The sequence below is a fragment of the Hippopotamus amphibius genome, chromosome 15, assembly GCF_030028045.1.
Source record: "Hippopotamus amphibius kiboko isolate mHipAmp2 chromosome 15, mHipAmp2.hap2, whole genome shotgun sequence".
Classification (NCBI taxonomy): Eukaryota; Metazoa; Chordata; class Mammalia; order Artiodactyla; family Hippopotamidae; genus Hippopotamus; species Hippopotamus amphibius.
In genome coordinates, this window is record NC_080200.1 from 7,248,405 (window position 1) to 7,264,517 (window position 16,113).

At 41.1% G+C, this 16,113-nt stretch overlaps 1 protein-coding gene across 1 annotated transcript in view; it reads right to left on the bottom strand.

Moving 5' to 3' along the window:
* Positions 1-16,113, bottom strand: part of LOC130836179 (heterogeneous nuclear ribonucleoproteins A2/B1-like) — a 36,139-nt gene that overhangs the window by 19,619 nt on the left and 407 nt on the right. The window lies entirely within an intron of this gene.

Sequence of the window (16,113 nt, forward strand, 5' to 3'; positions counted from 1 at the left end):
ACATTAAGCTCACTTTTTAGAAGCAAACGATGAAGGCTCCAAGAAGTTAAGTCTGTACACAAGGTACCACAGCCACTCTTTGGCAGAAGCGGACACAGAATTTTGTTTTCCCACAACCAATGAAAGGCTTATCTTTAAAGGTGTAGTTTTTGCTCTGTAGTTATTTTACCATGCGAGGAAAGCAGAGAATAACCACCTGTAACTAGCTGTATTAAATCCTTGGGTGTCTCCCCTCAGGCTCTTTCCTGGGTACAGACATCCTGTATCCTATGGAAAGTCCATGGGTATTGGTACCTCTTGGGAAACGTTCCTGCTCCTCCCTGGGTTTGTCACCCTAAAAAGATTTATTCATTTTTCAGTCTCCATTTTACAGTAATGTAAACTGATGAAAGAGGTAAATTTCAGAAAAGTAAAACATAGCAGTATTACATTGCCTATGTTAAAATTTGTTTCCCTTTTTTCCTGCCCTCAGCGGATGTTTGTGAAGTCTGTTTCTTACTTTGGGGTGCTTTCGAATGTAATTCCAGGGCTTAGACTTGCAGAGCAGAAGTGCCCAAATATGATAAATTGCTTAGAAGATAGTTGCTTGTTATGGAAATAATAACAATATCATTATTTTCTGAAATCAATAGATACTTGTGGATTATCTTATTGAGCTAGCAAAATGCCTTACAGTCTTCTTCATTTTTTTTCCTTCTACTTCATTTTCCCTAGATTTTTCATGTTTCTTTTTGTTTATAAATTTATTTATTTTATTGGTTTTCATTGCTGCACATGGGCTTTCTCTATTTGATGCACGCGAGGGCTACTCTTCGTTGTGGTGCCCGGGCTCCTCATCTTAGTGGTTTCTCTTGTTGTGGAGCACAGGCTCTAGGCGTGTGGGCTTCAATAGTTGCAGCACATGGGCTCAATAGTTGTGGCTCATGGGCTCTAGAACACACGCTCAATAGTTGTGGCTCACAGGCTTAGTTGCTCCACGGCATGTGGAAGCTTCCCAGAACAGGGCTGGAACCCGTGTCCCCTGCATTGGCAGGTGGATTCTTAACCACTGTGTCACCTAGGAAGTCCTTTCATGTTTCTTAAAGTGTTGTGTTGCTGTCTTTGCATTTGAAGAAACAGTCAGCTCTTCCAGTTTTTACTGACTGACTTTAAAAACACCTTCACACTTAGAGGACTGGGATAGGGAGGGTGGAAGGGAGTCGCAGGAGGGAGGGGATATGGGGATATATGTGTAAATACAGCTGATTCACTTTGTTGTACAGCAAAAACTGACACAGCAGTGTAAAACAATTATATTCCAATAAAGAGATTAAAAAAAAAAAAAAACGCCTTCACTATCCAGCCCAGATAGGTAGGTATTCTTTTTTTTTTTTTTTTTTTTTTTTTTGGCTGCATGGGGTCTTAGTTGTGGGACACAGGATCTTTGTTGCAGGCTCTCTAGTTGCAATGTGAGGGCTTCTCTCTAGTTGTGTGTGGGCTTTTTTTTTCCTCTCTCGCATTGACTCTGTAGTTTGCAGCACCCAGGCTCTCTAGTTGAGGTGCGCAAGCCAGTAGTTGAGGCATGCCGGCTTAGTTGCCCACGGCACATGGGATCTTAGTTCCCTGACCAGGGATTGAACCCACATCCCCTGTATTGGAAGGTGGATTCTTTACCAGTGGACCACCAGGGGAGTCTCCCCAGATAGGTATTCTGAGGCTCTCTCAGTCCTTTTCTGTGGATGCCCACTTATTTTTAAGAGTACATGCCTTTCCTTGATGCCTCACAGCCAGACTGGGTGCTGTGTTGGTTTCCCTGGGGTAGTCCCCCAAATGCTCAAGTTTGTGTGTCTTCTCCCCATCCAACCAAGTCAAGCTGGCTGAATGTATGCTTATGAATATGTATGCTAGAAAGGCTTGTGCTCATCTTTTGGGGGTCATGTGGGGAGCCAGACATAGGGTGGGGTTGAGGAATGGAGCAATGGGCATGCCTACGGGCCAGTTGTAAGTGTCTGCAGGCATAGTATCCCAAGCAGCTGGTGTGCAAACCCCCTGATGGAGTCAGGGAGCAGTTAGTAGAGTCTTCTGCCCTTTTTTGGATTTCCAAGCCCTGATTGGTATGAGTCCTTATGACTTCCTGGTACCACTCTTCCAGCCATTCATCCTGAAGAAGAAAGTTAGAAACTTACACTCAGCTGAAAATAACTCCATGCTTGTTTTGCTTTTGTGAAATATGTTTGCTGAGTGGAGAAAAACAGAAAAACAGGGTGACCTAACAATCCAATGTAACTTTAAGATGTTTTGCTAAAAAGTGGATTGTTCTGCACCTGCTCTTGTAAGTTTCTGTTTGGAAACTTCCATGCTCTGTAAACATGTGCACTATAAAAGTAAAGCTCACCCTGAGCTGTTAAAGAATGAGATTAGAACACTCCCTAACACCATACAAAAAATAAACTCCAAATGGATTAAAGACCTAAATGTAAGGCCAGACACTATAAAACTGCTAGAGGAAAACATAGGAAGAACACTCTTTGACGTAAATAACAGCAAGATCTTTTTTGATCCACCCCCTAGAATAATGGAAATAAAAACAAAAATAAATAAGTGAGACCTAATGAAACTTCAAAGCTTCTGCACAGCAAAGGAAACTATAAGCAAGACAAAAAGACAACCCTCAGAATGGGAGAAAAGATTTGCAAACAAATCAACAGACAAAGGATTAATCTTCAAAATATATAAACAGTTTATCCAGCTCAATATCAAAAAAACAAACAACCCAATCAAAAAATGGGCAGAAGACCTAAATAGGCATTTCTCCAAAGACAGCATACGGATGGCCAAGAGGCACATGAAAAGCTGCTCAACATCACTAATTATTAGAGAAATGCGAATCAAAACCACAATGAGGTATCACCTCACACCAGTCAGAATGGGCATCATCAGAAAATCTACAAACAGTAAATGCTGGAGAGGATGTGGAGAAAAGGGAACGCTCTTGCACTGTTGGTGGGAATGTAAATTGATACAGCCACTATGGAGAACAGTATGGAGGGTCCTTGCAAAACTAAAAATAGAGTTACCATATGACTCAGCAATCCCACTGCTGGGCATATACCCAGAGAAAACCATAATTTAAAAAGACACATGCACACCAATGTTCATTGCAGCACTATTTACAATAGCCAGGATATGGAAACAACCTAAATGTCCATCAACAGATGAGTGGATAAAAAAGATGTGGTACATATATACAATGGAATATTACTCAGCTGTGAAAAGCAAGGAAACTGGGACATTTGTAGAGACGTGGATGGACCTAGAGACTGTCATACAGAGTGAAGTGAGTCAGAAAGAGAAAAACAAATACCATATATTAACACATATATGCGGACTATAGAAAAATGGTACAAATCAACCAGTTTGCAAGGCATAAATAGAGACACAGATGTAGAGAACAAACATATGGACACCAAGTGGGGAAAGCAGGGAGGGTTGGGGGGGATGAATTGGGAGATTGGGATACCAAATTTTATGCTCTAAATATATGCAGTTTATTATATGTTAACTGTATCTCAATAAAAGTTCTAAAAAAAAAAAAAAAAAAAGTAAAGCTCACCCTGAGCTTGGGGTCCAGAACTTTGGAGCATGAGCTCATCTGGGGCCGCCAGCTTAATAAACCTGAGTTCTCCTACCCTCCGGGTATGGTGCTTGGTTTCTTGACGGACCAATTTCTGCAACAATCCATGCTGATCCCCCTGGTGTTCTTTTTTTTTTTTTTTAAGAACTTTTATTGAGATACAGTTAAGACAATAAACAGCATATATTTAGAGTGTACAATTTGGTATCCCAATCTCCCAATTCATTCCCCCCCAACCCTCCCCACTTTCCCCACTTGGTGTCCATGTGTTTGTTCTCTACACCTGTGTCTCTATTTCTGCCTTGCATTTCCTCTTTCATAGTTGTTAGCATTTGCCTTAAGTATTGAGGTGCTCCTATATTGGGTGCATGTATATTTATAATTGTTATCTCCTCTTCTTGGATGGATCCCTTGATCTTTATGTAATGTCCTTTCTTGTCTCTTACTATTGCTACTCCAGCTTTCTTTTGATTTTCATTTGCATAGATTATGTTTTTCCATCCCCTCACTTTCAGTCTGTATGTGTCCCTAGCTCTGAAGTGGGTCTCTTGTAGACAGCATATGTATGGGTCTTGATTTTGTATCCATTCAGCCAGTCTGTGTCTTCTGGTTGGTGCATTTAGTCCATTTACATTCAAGGTAATTATCGATATGTATGTTCCTATTACCATTTTCTTAATTGTTTTGTTTTTGTTTTTGTTGGTCCTTTTCTTCTCTTCTGTTTCCCGCTTAGAGAAGTTCCTTTAGCATTTGTTGTAGGGCTGGTTTGGTGGTGCTGAATTCTCTTAGCTGTTGCTTGTCTGTAAAGCTTTTGATTTCTCCATCGAATCTAAATGAGATCCTTGCTGGGTAGAGTATTCTTGGTTGTAGGTTCTTCCCTTTCATAACTTGAAATATATCATGCCACTCCCTTTTGGCTTGCAGAGTTTCTGCTGAGAAATCAGCTGTTAACCTTATGGGAGTTCCCTTGTATGGTATTTGTTGTTTTTCCTTTGTTGCTTTTCATAACTTTTCTCTGTCTTTAATTTTTGTCAATTTGACTGCTATATGTTTTGGCGTGTCTCTCCTTGGGTTTATCTTGCCTGGCACTCTCTGTGCTTCCTGGACTTGGGTAGCTATTTCCTTTCCCATGTGAGGGAAGTTTTCAACTATAATCTCTTCCAATATTTTCTCAGGTCCTTTCTCTCTCTCGTCTCCTTCTGGGACCCCTATAATGCGAATGTTGGTGCATTTAACATTGTCCCAGAGGTCTCTTAAGCTGTCTTCAGTTCTTTTCATTCTTTTTTCTTTATTCTTTTCTGCATCAGTGATGATCACCATTCTGTCTTCCAGGTCACTTGTTTGCTCTTCTGCCTCAGTTAATCTGCTATTGGTTCCTTCTAGTGTATTTTTCATTTCCGTTATTGTGTTGCATATCTCTGTTTGTTTGCTCTTTAATTCTTCTAGGTCTTTGGTAAACTTTTCGATCTTTGCATCCAGTCTTTTTTCAAAGTCCTGGATCATCTTCACCATCATTATTCTGAATTCTTTTTCTGGAAGGGTGCCTATCTCCTCTTCATTTAGTTGTTTTTCTGGGGCTTTATCCTGTCCCTTCATCTGGTATAAAGTCCTCTGCTTTTTCATTTTCTCTATCTTTCTGTGGCTGTGGTTTTCAGTTCCACAAGACAAAATACTGCTGATACTGCTTGATCCTGCTGTCTGCCCTCTTGTGGAGGAAGCTATCTAGGAGCCTCCTGTGTGCTTCCTGATGGGAAGGACTGATGGTGGATAGGGCTGGGTGGGTGGAGCTCAGTAAAGCTTTAATCCAATTTGGTGGGCGGAGCTCAGTAAAACTTTAATCTGCTTGTCTGCTACTGGGTGGAGCTGTGTTCACACCTGGTTGGTTGTTTGGCCTGAGGCCACCTAGTGCTGGAGCCCACAGGCTCTTTGGTGGGGCTAATGGCAGACTCTGGGAGGGCTCACACCAATAAGCACTTACCAAAACCCCTGCTGCCAATGCCCCTGCTTCCTCAGTGAGCCACAGCTGCCCCCCCCACCTCTGCAGGCAACCCTCCAACACCAGCAGGTAGGTCTGGTTCAGTCTCCTATGAGGTCACTGCTCCTTCCCCCTGGGTCCCGGTGAGCACATTTTTTTGTGTGCCTTCCAAGAGTGGAGTTTCTGTTTCCACCAGTCCTGTGGAGGTCCTGCAATCAAATCCTGCTGGCTTTCAGAGTCTGATTCTCTGGGGATTCCTCCTCCTTTTGCTGGACTCCCAGGTTGGGAAGCCTGATGTGGGGCTCAGAACCCTCACTTTAGCAGGTGGACTTCTGCAGTATAACTGTTCTCCAGTTTGTGAGTCACCCACCCAGCATTTATGGGATTTGATTTTAACGTGATTGCGCCCCTCCTACCATCTCATTGCAGCTTCTCCTTTGTCTCTGGATGTGGGGTGTCTTTTTTGGTGAGTTCCAGTGTCTTTCTGTCAATGATTGTTCAGCAGTTAGTTGTAATTCTGGTGCTCTTCCCCCCTGGTGTTCTTTATGAGATGAGGAAGCAGTGAGCCTCTTGAGCAGCGTCCCACACCAAGAGCTCACTCAGTCACTGTGCTCTCACTTACCTGATTGGAGACATCGCAGGCCAAACCGAGGGGGTGTCTCTTGGCAATGAGATGTGCAGCTTTAGGGGACGGGTGATGTGTGTAAAGTGAAACTGTTCTTATTTCTTCAATTTGTCTCAGTTTATTTGTTCCATTGGTATCTGGAACTTCTCCAATGGACTCCCAGAAAGATACTCTCACTCTTGTGTGGTTGTCAAAACTGATGCACCATGGGGAGATTTTGGTAGAAAACTCATTCCACTATCTTGCTGTCATCACTCTCACATTGAGACATATGTAATTTTTTTTTTCTGTTTTTGACCACGCTGTTCGGTTTACAGAATCTTAGTTCCCCAACCAGGGATCAAACCTGGGCCCAGTGGTGAAAGACAGGAATATTAACCACTGGACCATCAGGGAATTCCTGAGCCACAAGTAGTTTAGAAATGTGTTGTTTAATCTCCACACTTTTGAGGGTTTTCCAACTCTTTCTGTTATTGAACTCAAGATAAATACCACTGTAGCCTGCAAGCATATTTGGTATGATTTCTATTCTTTCAATAATTTTAAGGTGTGTTTTATGTTCCCAGAATGTGGTCTATTTTCATGACAGTTCTGTGGAAACTTGAGAAGAAAGTGTGTTCTGCTGTGTTTGGATGAAGTATTGCATGGATTTCCATTAAATCTACCTGTTTGGTGATGCTGTTTAATTTAACTATGTCTTTCCTGATTTCCTGCCAGCTGGAACTCTTAATTACTGATGGGGACGGAGTAGTATTGAAGTCTCCCATGGTAATAGTGAATTCATCTATTTCTCCATGCAGTTCTATCATGTTTTTTCTCATGTATTTTGCCAATCTGTTATGATGCATATACTCACTAGGGATCACTTTGTCATCCTGGAGAATTGACCCCTTTATCGTTATATAATGTTCCTCTTTAGCTTTAAGTTTTCCTTGCTCTGAAGTCCACTTTATCTGAAATTCATGCAACTATACCAGCTCTCTTTTGTTTAATGTTGGCATGCGTATCTTTCTCCAACCCTTTACTTTTTTTTTTTGCATAAGTGAGATTTCATTGGTTGTTTTGAGGATCAGTACACAGACATTTCAATTTACACACAATTCTTAATATATGTACCAAAAATCTAAAAAACAACAAAATCATGTAGCTGTTATCCTTTTCTGAACAGTTATTCCAGTGACTTTCCAGCTTTAAATTTGGAGGCAGAATTTCCTCAACATGGTATCAAGTACCAATGTCTTCATATGTTAAAATACTGTTACATCAGAAGTCCCACTAATTCACAATTTAATATCATATACACTACATACTTAAATTTTCAATCGTTCACAGAACATTAACAAAGTTACTACAAAAAGTGGACTACCACGACCTACCAGTGCACAAAATTCTGACAAGGAGGACAAGATCAAGTGGTGGTTTGCTTTAGGAAATAATTCCACCAAAAACCATATAGGAAGAGAAGTAATTTAAAGTGTTAAAGATATTAAATGCACAACTGACTCCAAATTTCCATTTAGTATGCTTTGTATTACAGGATATAAAAGCTACGCCCGCCTATGAAATGTTGAGCTGACTCCCAAGACCAAAACTCCTGTATTCAATATCCCACTATTTTCTGGTTTTACCAAAAACTAAACAACCAGCAAATAACAAAAAATTTCACCTCTTTAAAAAACAAAAGACAAAAACAAACAAAAAAACATTTATACTTTAAAAAAAATGGGATAAGGTGGGATTCCCTCCTTCTTAAAAATGTTTACAGAGCTACAAAAAAAAAAAACTTGCATTTACAAAATAGTTGATAAAAATAGCCCTCTGGATGGTACAAGAAGGGAGACAGGGACCAGTGATAGGACCAGGTGTATGACATTAACCAGACTTGGCTTCTTTCTCTCTCATTACATCAGAGGCTAAGCTCTCTTCATTTTTTGTTTCTCCGTTTTCTGCAGGTAAGTTGTCTTTAGTCTCTGTGCTAGCCACTTCAACTTGTTTTCCCTTTGCTCTCCTTTTCCCTTGTTTTAGCTGACAACATCACCCATCTCCTCTTGGGCTCCTCCATGGCCGTCTCCTCTGGGAAGCAGACCTTCCTCTAGAACATCCTGGGGTGGGGGCAGTGCGTGCCAGGTGGCGGCAGGCCAAGAGCCTTCACAAAGCTGGGCTACCTGGCCGCCCCCACTCCCGCCTATTGGCTGTGGATCCGGAATAGGTGAGGAGGGCCGCCCCTCAATCACTGTGCCCACCCCCCGGCAGTCTCACGGGGCCCCAGATCCAACCCTTTACTTTTAATCTATCTGTGTCTTTATATCTGGTGTGGTTCTTACAGGCAACATATAATTAGGTGGGGTTTTTTTTAATCCACCATGACAGCTTTTATGTTTCACTTATTATATTTAGACCATTGATGTTTAAAGTGATTATTGATATAGCTGGATTCATATCTACCATGTTTTTACCATTTTTTATTTGTTGCCCTTGCTCCTTGTTTCTTTTTTGTCTTCCACTTTTCTTCTGTCTTCTCTACCTTTTAGGGGGCATTTTACCTGATTCCATTTTCTCTCTTAGCATATTATTATAACTTTTTAAAAATACTTTTAGTCATTGCCATTGAGTTTGTAGTATACATTTACAACTAATCCAAGTCCTCTCTGAAGTAATACCATAGCATTTCACTGGGTGTGCAAATTCTCTCCCTGCCCCTTGTAACATCTGTCATTCATTTCACTCATCCAAAAGCTATAATTACTGAATATGTTGCTGTTATTATTTTCAACAATGTCAGATTAAGAATAACAAAAACAAATGATTTAATTATGACCTTTATTTGTTCCTTCTCTAACACTTGACCTTTATCATTTACCTTCTTCCTGATGAATTTCTTTTAACATTTCCTGCAAAGCAGGGGTATTGGTGACAAATTCCCTCAATTTTTTTTGAAAATCTTTATTTTTCCCTCACTTTTGAAAGATAATTTTGCTTGACACAAAATTCTAGTTGGGTGGTTTCTCTTTCAACACTGTTTCACAACACTGCTTGCATGGTTTTTGAAAAGGAGTCCAATTTACTTCTTATCCTTGTTTCTCTATAACTAAGGTTTTATTACCCTGTCTTCTTTCACGATTTTCTCTTTGTCTTTGATTTTTCTTGAGTTTGAATATATATATTTTAGGTGTGCATTTTTAGAGTTTTATCCTGTTTGGTGATTTTTGAGCTGCCTAGATCTGTGTTTTGGTGTCCATTGTTAGTTTGGGGGGAATCTCACTCATTATTTTATTTATTCTGTTCCTTTCTTCTCTTTCATGTATTCCCATTTTATGTCTATTACACCTTTTTTAATTGTACCAAAGCTCTTGGATTTCTGTTCTGTCTTTTTACCCTTTTCTTATTTTTACATTTCAGTTTGTAAGGTTGTAGAGACAGTTTCTCACGGTTGCTTATTCTTTTTTTTTAATTAATTAATTAATTTATTTATTTATTGGCTGCGTTGGGTCTTTGTTGCTGCGCACAGGCTTTCTCTTGTTGCAGCGAGTGGGGGATATTCTTTGTTGCAGTGCGCGGGCTTCTCATTGCAGTGGCTTCTTGTTGTGGAGCATGGGCTCTAGGTGCGTGGGCTTCAGTAGTTGTGGCTCAACAGCTCAATAGTTGCAGCTCACAGGCTGTAGAGCACAGGCTCAGTAGTTGTGACACAAGGGCTTAGTTGCTCCACAGCATGTGCGATCTTCCCAGACCAGAGATCGAACCCGTTTCCCCAGCATTGGCAGGCAGATTCTTAACCACTGCGCCACCAGGGAAGTCCAAAGGTTGCTGATTCTTTTTCCTCACACATTTCCACTGTAATGATAAGATCCCCCCAAAAAGGAATTCTTTATTTTTGTTCTGTTTTTTGTTGAATTTCTTTTTTGGTTCTTTCTTAGAGTTTCCATCTCTGCATACATGACCTATTCTTGCATGTCATTCATTGTTTCTATTAGAGCATTTAGCATATGAATCATGGTTGCTTTAAATTACTGGTCTGATAATTCCAGCATATCTGCTGCATCTGAATCCAGTTCTTTTGCTTGCCCTAACCTGGAGATGTGTTTTTAAGTCTTTTATTGTGCCTTTTAATTTTTTGTTGAATACCAGACATGATGTACTGCAAAAAGGAACTGAGTTATGTGGGCCCACAGTGTGAGATTTTAAGTTTATCCAGCTAGGGTTTGGGCTGTGTTTATTACTTTCTGTGGCTGTCAGAGGCTAAAACATCTTCAGGTGCCCTTGCTTCACCTCCTGTGTCATCTTTGGGGGAACTACAGAGACTTGTCAATAAGTTCTGAAATATATGATTCTTTCAGTGTTCTACACTGTTATTAGACAGGAGTCTTCTTCATGTAGTGGTACGTTGAGAGTGGAGAGGAAATGTTCTATAGTCCCATGATTGGGTCTTAGTATGTGACCGTGGACTGTGACCTTCTGTGGTATAAGAAAGATATTTGGTCTTTGTCCATGGTTCTTATCAAGACCTCCTAAAGCCCTTGGAATTTCCCATAATAAGGGTGATTGGAGCATCTTGTGTTCTAATGAAGCAACTGTTTCCAGACCCATAGATGGCTTCAGGATGGAGGATGGTCACCAGGAAGACCAAGCTATGCTTAGAGACTTAGAACTCTCAGCCCAGTCCAACCTCAAACCCCCAATGTTGCAAACTACATCAAAACCCCTAAACCTCGGGATCCAGAGACAGCTGAGTTGGTGAACACATCACTGTACTGGAAGGCTGTCATGCCTGGAGAAGGCATGGAAGCTCTCTACCCCTTGTCCCCCACTTTACCCTGTGCACCCTTTCCATTTGGCTGGTTTTGACTCGTATCTTTTAAAATAAGCTGATAATAATAAGTAAAGCATTTTTCTTAGTTCTAATAGTTATTCTGGCAAATTAACAAACATGAGGGGTTATAGGGAACTTCCAAATTTGTAGTCAGCCATCTAGAAATGTGTGTGGCCTTGGCCTTGCATTTGCAGCTGGCATCTGACATGGGGGCATTCTTGTGGTGTTGCAGGAAGGGGGACCCCTTCAAGGGCCTGAGAATGGGGCTCTTGCCTAACACTTGGAAATGAATTGTCCAATGAGACACACATGCTGACAAAGCAAGAGACTTTATTAGGAAGGGGTGCCCAGGCAGAGAGCCGCAGGGTGAGGGAACCCAGGAGAACTGCTCTGCCATGTGGCTCACAGTCTTAGGATTTATAGTAAAGGGATTAGTTTCCAGGTTGTCTCTGGCCGATCATTCTGATTCAGGGTCCTTCCTAATGGCACATGCATCACTCAGCCAAGATGGATTCCAGCAAGAAGGATTCTGGGAGGTTGGTAGGACATATGGACTGGCTTCTGCTTTTGACCTTTCCCAAATTCTTACAGTTGGTGATAGCTTGTTAGTTCTGAGTTCCTTACCAGGACCTCCTGTTGTAAGATAACTCACGCAAGTGGTTACTATCATGTCTGGGCAGGATGGGTGGTTTCTGTCTGCGGTTCCCCTAACGAGACTGGGCCCTTCAACTGTGGAATCTGATGTTAACTCTGGTTAGTGGTAGAATTGAATTGAGTTGTAAGACACCCAGTTGGAATTGGAGAGCTGGAATTGGAGAAGTGTTTTCGGAAGACGCTCCACATGTCTGCTGTCAGGGGTTTTAAAACAAAACAAAACAAAACAAGCTCTCAACCTCACAAGTCTTTCTAAGTTCCCCCTCACCCTCAACTTAGGTCAGGCCAAAGGCTAAAGGGGACTCAAGTTGGCAATTTCCTTTGTTGCCAAAAAAACCCTGGCTGTCTGTGCACTGATGCCAAACAGAAATATGGAGACAGAGTTTTTGGAGGAAAAGAAAGATAGCTTTTAATTCTTTGCCAGACAAAGGGGAAAACACAGCAGGCTAGCACTTCAAGAACTATGACCCCACTTCCCAGGGGAATCAGAGCAGATCTTATAGGTGGGGCTCACAGTCCAGGGAGGGGGTGGGGGGAGGGGGTGGGATATATAATAAGAATCAAAGTTGTGAAGGTCTTGCATTTTTCTTCTTCTTGCATTATTTCAAAAGGGTCACAGCTGGTGTCAGGTGGCTCAGTAATGGGGCCCTTTGTCTCTGGTTTATAGGCCTGCGACCTTCTTTCTGAAATGCAAAAAGCTGCAAGGGATAATTTCTTACAAGGGAGTGCAGAGGAGCATAAACACCAGATGCAGGATGTAATTTACATCACACAGAGTTAGGGGTGATAGGTGCAGGTTGTAATTCACATAGGGTCAAGGAGTGATAGGTTAGCTTTGTGAAGGACAAATCTAGTTACAGACACTACAGATTAGTAACCCTTAAAGCTGGGAGTGAGTAACTCTTTCTGGCCCATTTATGTTTCTTCTCTAGCCTGTTCACTGCTCCCTTTACTTTCCTTGTCCTCAGGAGAGGAAGAACTTCGTTTCTATTTTTGCTGTAACAAACTCCCCACTGCTAGTTCTTTCCCTCATCTATGGAGGCAGTTGGAAACAGGTGCCATCCTTGTCTGAGAACAAAACTTCAGTTTTGCTCCACTCAACAAATACCAGCTGTCCAGCCCAAGAGTCCATCTATTTGTACTTCACCCTCCCACCATGTCAGGCACGGGTAAAACAGAATTTTTTTGAGGACGGACATTGTTAAGAACAGAATATTGTGGGCATATTTCAAAATTGCTATTTTACTGTCTCTCCAGTTTTGGAGACAGCAGTTAGCCCTGTGATTAATGGTTTGATAGATCTGAGTTATTAATTTTAAGTTTGCTTTTTTCTGGTGAGGATAATAGGAATGTAACCTTCTAAGTTCTTTACATGCCAGATGAGAATCCAGAAGTCTCTGATTCCATTTTTTAATGTTTGCTGACAAAAAGCTTCATCCTCCCTTCTTCTCCTGGTGCCCCACATCTGTACAAGATGACAAGAAGCCCTGGGTGCTCACTCCTTTGGTGCTGGTAAGAGATTAAATCCCTGGTAGCCTCTGCCTTTGTGTGCAAAATCTCACCCTAGCCCACCTCCTAATCTCAATTTTAAAAAAATACAAAAACTCAGGCTAGCATTTGCAGCAACATGAATGGACGTAGAGATTGTCATACTGAGTGAAGTAGGTCAAACAGAGAAAGACAAATATCATATGATATCGCTTATATGTGGAATCTAAAAAAAAATGGTACAAATGAACTTACAAGACAGAAATAGAGTCACAGATGTAAAAAACAAACTTTTGGTTACTGGGGGTGAAGGGTGGTGGAGAGGCTTAAATTGGGAGATTGGGATTGACATATACAGACTAACATATATAAAATAAAGGGACTTCCCTGGTGGTCCAGTGGTTAAGACTCTCCACTTCCAATGCAGGGGGCACAGATTCAATCCCTGGTCCGGAAACTAAGATCCCACATGCTGCATGGCGTTACCAAAAATTTTTTTTTAATTAAAAATAAAGTAAAATAGATAACTAATAGGGACCTACTACATAGCACAGGGAACTCTACTCAATACTCTGCAATGACCCATGGGAAAAGAATCCAAAAAAGAGTATGTATGTATATGTATATGTATATGTATATGTATATGTATGTATGTATATGTATATGTATATGTATGTATGTATATGTGTATGTGTATGTATATGTATGTGTATGTATATGTATATGTATGTATGTATATGTATATGTGTAATTGACTAATTTTGCTATGCAGCCGAAACTAACACAACATTGTAAATCTGCTATACGCCAATAAAAATCAAGAAAAAAGAAAAAAACTCAGGCCAGGGTCCTTTCCTTATTCTATCAAAGCACTTCCCACCTGCTCAATAGGTCTGCCCTGCCCTCCCCCATATACTTCCATTATGAAAGCAATAAACTCTTTTATATGTTCCTGGCAGTAATCTGTTGTCAATCAAACCTAGGGAAGGGACCCACCTAACACAAGCAGGTTACCATAACAGTTATAGAAGGGGTAAGGTATTGTCAACTGCAAAAATATTCACAACCTAAAAGTTGAGAGTTATGTTTTTTTCAGTGACCATACTGAGGACTTCAAGTCCAGAAGGCAGCATTTGAAGTAACCCTGAGAAAACTGCCCTGAGCAGGCAAGGAGGGGAGCTAGGATATATAGGAGTTTTGCAACAAAGGGCAGGCGGTAGGAACAAAAGATTACTGTTAATTAAGAAAACTGGGTATCTCAAGTTAAGGAAGTTAGCGTTTTTCTATGTATGGGAAGATGCAAGAGCCTGGGCTCACTGAAATCATTCCTTTGACATGCACAGCTATCTGGGGCCAGTATTCTGTGTTTTCACATCCTGAGTCTCCTCAGATCTCACCATCAGGAATGGCTGCAGTCTGATGGCTGCTGGATGGCAGGTGTTCTTTGTTTCCTTCCTGAGTTCCCTCTGGGCTCACCATTGGCGGCACTGCGATCGCTGATGACTGTGACATCCTTTGTTTACTGGTACGGCAGGCAATATTTTATTTCTCAGTATCTTTAGCGATACACTTTGCTTAATTGTTCTATTGATAAATACTCCAGATTTTTACATATCAATACATGCCACCCTTTATTTATAAAGGTACATATGATGATCAATTTATGTAACCCATTTTTGCTAAAGAGACACGTGGCTTGTTACTGTGGATGAAAAATGTTGCCTGCCATATCAATAAACAAAGGAGGTTGCACAAAAGAAAAAATAAGTTAAAAAAAACAAAGGACGTTGCAGCCATCAAGTCCTCAGCCACTGCAGCCATCCTCAACTGTGCATCCTCAGGGGATGCAGGGTGGAAAAAAGCAGAATACGGGCCCTATCAAAGGAATGATTTCAGTGAGCCCAGACTCTTGCAGCTTTCCCATAGATAGAAAAGCACTGAATTCCTTAACTTGAGATACCTGATCTTCTTTAGTTAACAATAATCTTTTGATGTTCCAACTACCTGGTTTTTATTGCAAAACTCCTATATATCCTGGCCCCTCACTTACCTCTTTGGAGCAGTCCCCTCAGAGCTATCTCAGAGACAGCTTCCCAGGCTTAAGTCCTCAGAAAGTCCTCCAAATAAAATATAATTCTCAACTTTTATATTGTGCATGTTTTTCAGTTGAAAAATTATTACTAATTTTTGCTGCCAAAACTGTGAATGAAAACTCAGATTGCCACCTTACAAGGCAAGCAAACATATACAAAGTACGTTATTTTCCAAACTGAATTTCTTCTTAAAATTGTTATCATAAATATATTCAGGGAAAAAAATGTACAAAATGTTTTGTGGTAAGATTTAGTAATAATATAAACATCCTTGGAATCACCGTGAAGATTCTTAAATGGCCTGTGGGCAGTGGTGAGAGTGTCCTGACATTCTCATCCCTTACTTATCTCCATCTGCCCCATTCATGACCACTGTCCTGATTATTTTTTATTTCTCCTACATACCATTACCATCTAAAGATCATTTTTCACTCAGCAGTGTCCTTTCAGGTTCACCTCCTTTGACCTTTCAACAAACTAGTATTAACGGAATTCCAATGAAAAGGTTTTCAAATGGTTTCTCTGCTTCGGGTGTTTCACAGATTCTAGTGTCTGAGGCTTCAGGCTGCGTCCAGGACTGTGGGGTTCATCCTCCCACCTGAGCCAAGTACTCCTTGAAGCCAGGCAACTTTTTAAAGTACCAAATGAGTGGGGGTGGGGAGTGATAAGACTGAATTCTCCTACAGGAAATGGTCAAAGATGAAATTGGAACACTCTTTTTTTGGAGATGTGGGGGGTAGGGGGGATACTCTTGCAGGGTTTGCAGAATCTTAGTTCCCCGACCAGGGATGGAATCCGGTGCTCCCTGCAGTGGAAGCACCAAGTCCTTACCACTGGACCACCAGGGAATTCCTAGAA